This window comes from Montipora foliosa, chromosome 14 (genome assembly GCF_036669935.1).
Source record: "Montipora foliosa isolate CH-2021 chromosome 14, ASM3666993v2, whole genome shotgun sequence".
Classification (NCBI taxonomy): Eukaryota; Metazoa; Cnidaria; class Anthozoa; order Scleractinia; family Acroporidae; genus Montipora; species Montipora foliosa.
Genome location: NC_090882.1, coordinates 22,655,901 through 22,660,900, shown reverse-complemented (window position 1 = coordinate 22,660,900; position 5,000 = coordinate 22,655,901).

The window sequence follows — 5,000 nt, the reverse complement described above, 5'->3', positions numbered from 1 at the left end:
TTTAGGCTAAATTTCTCGCAGTCACAGTATTAACCACAGGCCACCCACCAAGGTGGATTTCGTACATATTTCGTACTTCTATAAATACAAACCCAGAACAGATCAAGCAGGGCACCGGCCAAAGTTTTAACCTGTATGCCCTAGCCTATGTTCACACAATAGTTTGGCGCTTTTGTCCCCTCTGTATAGATCTGATCACTAAGCCACCTGACTATAAGGGATGTGAACGTGTGTCTTACAAAGGTTCTTTACATTTGTCTGACCTTTTTAAAATTGTTGCTTCTTTTTGCTAAAAACACTTTTATACACACGTGACTGATGTGCTTCATCGCGAAAATTTTATCGTAGTCGTGTCTGAGGTGCGTACTAAGGTGACGTTCACTGTAAATACGGAGTTTAAGATCCACGACGCAACAGTAACGAAATTGGCATAAAAAGCAAGGTGACACACGCTAACACCAACCCGGTGTGGCCAACACATCACGCATGCGCACAACCATTTCACCCGGTCAATTAGCAGCCATGGACAGCTGTTTCGGCCTTTTGGGCCTCATCAGCATGGCGTAGATAACATACCAGGCGGGTGTGTTTAGCACCCCTTTAAGTGGCAGCTTCACAGTTTTGCTGTTCCCAACCCAGCTTACCACATGTTTGGCATGTGAAGCTGCCACTTAAAGGGGTGCTAAACACACCCGCCTGGTATGTCAGCTACGCCATGCTGATGAGGCCCAAAAGGCCGAAACAGCTGTGTGATTGTGATCAATTGGCTTTTTTGTTTATTTTTTGGGTCCTGTCCTAAGTACCTGCCGGGAGGGAACGGCGTGGACCCAACCCTAAATTGTGTTCGCCATGTCGTTCCTTCGCTGTCCAAACAGTGTTGTGCTACACTTCCCAGATTCAGTTCATGCCAATTGTGGTTCGTCGGAGGTGTTACCCCGTCTGTTGGAAGCAGTAGATGCTGAAAAGGTTACAAGTGTGCAGTTTTTGCGGGGCGGCCGTGTTCGTCTGACTTTCAAGGATCAGGCCTCTTGTGATGATTTGATCTCGTCCGGTCTTGTTTTCGATGATGCCCACGTCCGTGTTGTTCGCGCAGATCTGAGGTTTCGTTCTGTATATGTTCGCGATCTACCGTTCGAGGTTCCTGATGATGACGTTAAAGCCTTTTTTTAGTCTTATGGAGACGTTCTGTCCGTCAGCCGTAGTACGTTTGCCAATTTCCCTGCAATCTACAATGGTAATCGTGTGGTTGAGCTAGCCGTGGATCTTGACATCCCTTATTTCGTAACGATCGGTGATTTTAGTTGTCGCGCTTGGTATCCTGGTCAACCTGTTCATTGTACGATTTGGCGTGAAGTCGGTCATCGTGGTCCTTCCTGCCCGCTCTCTGGTCTGTGCCGGCGCTGTCGTCGGCCCGGTCACATGGCTAGAGAATGCAGGCAGCCTTGGGGTGCCATCCACCCGGGGACCGAAGTTTTGTCTTCTACTGTACCTCTTGCTGATGATGACGATGATGCTGATTACGTCCCTCCTTCTGATGCCTCTACTGGGTCCTCTATGGAGGATGATGATGAGATGATGTCTGGGGATCATGAGATCGTTGCCTCGGCAGCTCCCCCTCCTTCCCCTCCTCCTGATGCTCATGTTCCTGTACCTGATGTTCCTCCTGCTCCGTTTTCTGCGTCTGATGTTCCTCCTGCTCCCAGTGTTTCTGTGCCTGACATCCCTCCTGCTCTTAGTGCTCCTGCGCCTGATGTTCCTCCTGCTCCTAGTATCCCTGCGCTTGATGTTCCTCCTGTTCCTAATTTGCCTGATGTTCCTCCTGTTCCCAGTGTTCCTGTACCTGATGGGTCTAAGCTGCCTAAATCCTCCGCTCCTGTTTCATCTGCTGCTTCTACGTTATTTCGTGATAAAACCGATCCTGTTCTTCTTTCCGCTTTGGGAGAACTTTCCCGCGATGCTGTCACTCGAATGTCCAGTAAGGATGTTGCTGATTTTGTTTCTCGTTTGATAGACGAGCACCGTTTGTCTCCGGATTATCGTTCTTATATGACTAACTATGTCCTCCGTGTCCAGCGCAAGTTTTCCAGTAGAGATGTAAAGAAGCCTGTTAAGCGTGCTCCTGCAAGAATTTCAGACTCTGAAGGCCCGCCCGCCCGCAAACCAACGCGTCCAGATAGAGTTCCGAGTTAATTAGGATTGTAATTAGTAATTGTTTGTTATCTTAATTAGTTTACTGAGCGTGTTTAGGATTTGTTTATTAAGTGCCACTTCGATGTATATAGGTTTTTATTTGTGAATAAATTCCTTTTACGAAAAAAAAAAAAAAAAATGCTGTCCATGGCTGCTAATTGACCGGGTGAAATGGTTGTGCGCATGCGTGATGTGTTGGCCACACCGGGTTGGTGTTAGCGTGTGTCACCTTGCTTTTATTGCTATTTAAAATTGCAATTTCAGGTTTATTAATCTTTTTCTTCAATTATCTAGGTTTGTCTAACTTCTAAAAACTAGCGCAACTTTCCAGGAAATGAATTAGGAGGTGCAGTGTTGAAGCTACGACAGAAAACTTAAATTCGCTGCCTTGTGTTCACGTTCTCCGTAGAACTTGAGAATTGGTCATTTCAAGTCGCAGAGTTGCTGAAAACGTGAAAGATATGTTCAAAAATGAAAATTGCACGTGCAGAGCGTGCAAAGCTATTGTTTTTGCTCATCAAATATGCAAAATGTGTGACGTCTTTGTTGCACGTCGCGTCGTAGATCTTAAACTCCCCAATGTATCTACCAAAAAGTTCTGGAGTTTATTGAAGTGTAATGTATTGTAATGTAATTTAGGGCATTGAGTAGATTTTTTTCCATGGTCCGAGACAACGCTACGTGATACAAAAGCAATTGAGTCTTTAATCATTGCCTTTGACTAGCGTAGCGTTCTCTCAAACCTTGGAAAAAAATTCCTCTGAGTACGTTGTTACTGCAAAAAGTTCAAAAAGTAGTGGAGTGCAACTTATGTTAGTTTTATAGCTTCTATTAAATAGAATAAGTTTTGGCTAATCCATCATTTACTATAAAATAAAGTTACAAAACAGTGAAACGATAAATTTTATTATGATCAGTGAATACACCACTTTACAGTTGCAACTAAGTTACCTGGACTAAGAATAGAAGAGAGGCTGCTGGTTACGCTGTTTTGAAACAACAAACCTTTTTGCTTTTGTAGACTCGTTTGAATTATAACAACACAATTTACATGACAAAAGAAGTGAGGTCTGTATCAATAAAATATCACCGGTAGCCTCGCAGCCTTTCATAAGATTGGTCTGACTGAGCAAACAACTGTAAAACTAAGGGCGCGTTCGATTGACCCTATTCCGGAATAAGAATACGTGGAGAGATGATTAAAACGGTATGTTTGGCGCGTTTCGAAGCCACAAGGATAATAAGAATATGTTTAAAACAGCATTTTAGCAGATGTTTGACAATTTTAATGTGAATCTCCCAAAAAACGAATGATTTATAACTTATATTCCATGTATTCCTATTCCGGAATACGGTCAATCGAACGCACCCTAAGAGAGTCAAAACTCTCTCACCATTTATGACCAACATTTGCGACAAACACCAGTTTTGTGCGTTGACGCATTATGATTTACTTCTGCGATTGAAAGCCATCCGTCCTGGCCATTTAAATATGGTCAACTAGCGTTCATTTCTTTTTATCTCTTATAAGCAGTAAGTCGAACGCTGAGTCTCCACCTCAACGCAAGTTTTAAAGCTGCCACCACGGAATAAGAAGAGACTACTGGTAGCCTACACTTTGTTCGAAGGATTTTAAAGCGACTTCCCTTAAGTTCACAGTATTTCAGTGGTTTTTTAAAATGTTACAATATATTGGTCAATATCCAGTTGAACTCCATAATCAAAAGTCCGCAGTCCACATTCCGTGACGCAATGATACGGTTAAGTGCGATCGTAGATAGTTATTTACATTTAAAAATGTTGTTAACGGCATTGATTTCAATCAAACCCAGTAAAAAATGCTTTGCAAGTCTCTACGATCGTATTTATAAAATATTTAATACTTGTTCTTAACAATCCTTGGGGTCATTATAAAACAAGAGGGTACAGGTAGCCAACACTTTGTTCGAAAGAAAAAAAAGCCGATTTCCTTTAAAATTCACAGTATTTCAGGGATTTTTTTGTTACAATATCTTGGTCAATATCCAGTTCAATTCCGTAGTCCGAAGTTTAAAGTGGGAAGTCCACATCAATCACATCAAGCACCCAATCATTTTGATAGGTGCGATCGTAGAATAACTGTTCACTTTTAAAACTGTTGTTAGAGGCGTTGACTCCAATCAAAACCAGTAAACAGATGCTTTACAAGTTTTTACGATGGTATTTTTAAAACATTTCACACTTTTCTTTTAAACCGGCAATACCGGGAGATATTAGCCCAGTAAGATGTGTTACCGAGTTATACGTAGCCTACGCAAAATTTGGGAGACAAACAAAGTTATGAGAGAAGCTAAATTTTGGAGAATATTTTGTGCAATGGATAAAAACGTTTTACACTGATATATCTAGTTGTGTTTTAAATAATGGGTTTACAACGGACCTGTTTCCTGTACGGCGTGGAGTAAGACAGGGTGATCCCTTATCACCTTTATTATTTATATTGGCTCTTGAGATGCTTGTTTGCCAAATTCCAAATGATCAAAGCATTAAAGGTATAATTGCTAAGGACGAGGAAATTAAATTAACACTCTTCACAGATGACATGACTTGTTTTCTGAGAGATATAAGATCATACCGCCAGTTATGTGTAATTTTGCATTTATTTTCAAAGTACTCTGGTCTCCAAGTAAATAATGATAAAACAGAAATCTTTGCGATGGGTCCGCATCGGCTTGATGAGGCTAGCTTCCCTCATAAGGTATGTACATCGATTAAAATATTGGGAATTGTTTTCGATCACCATATACCATCTAGAACAAAGGCAAATTTCG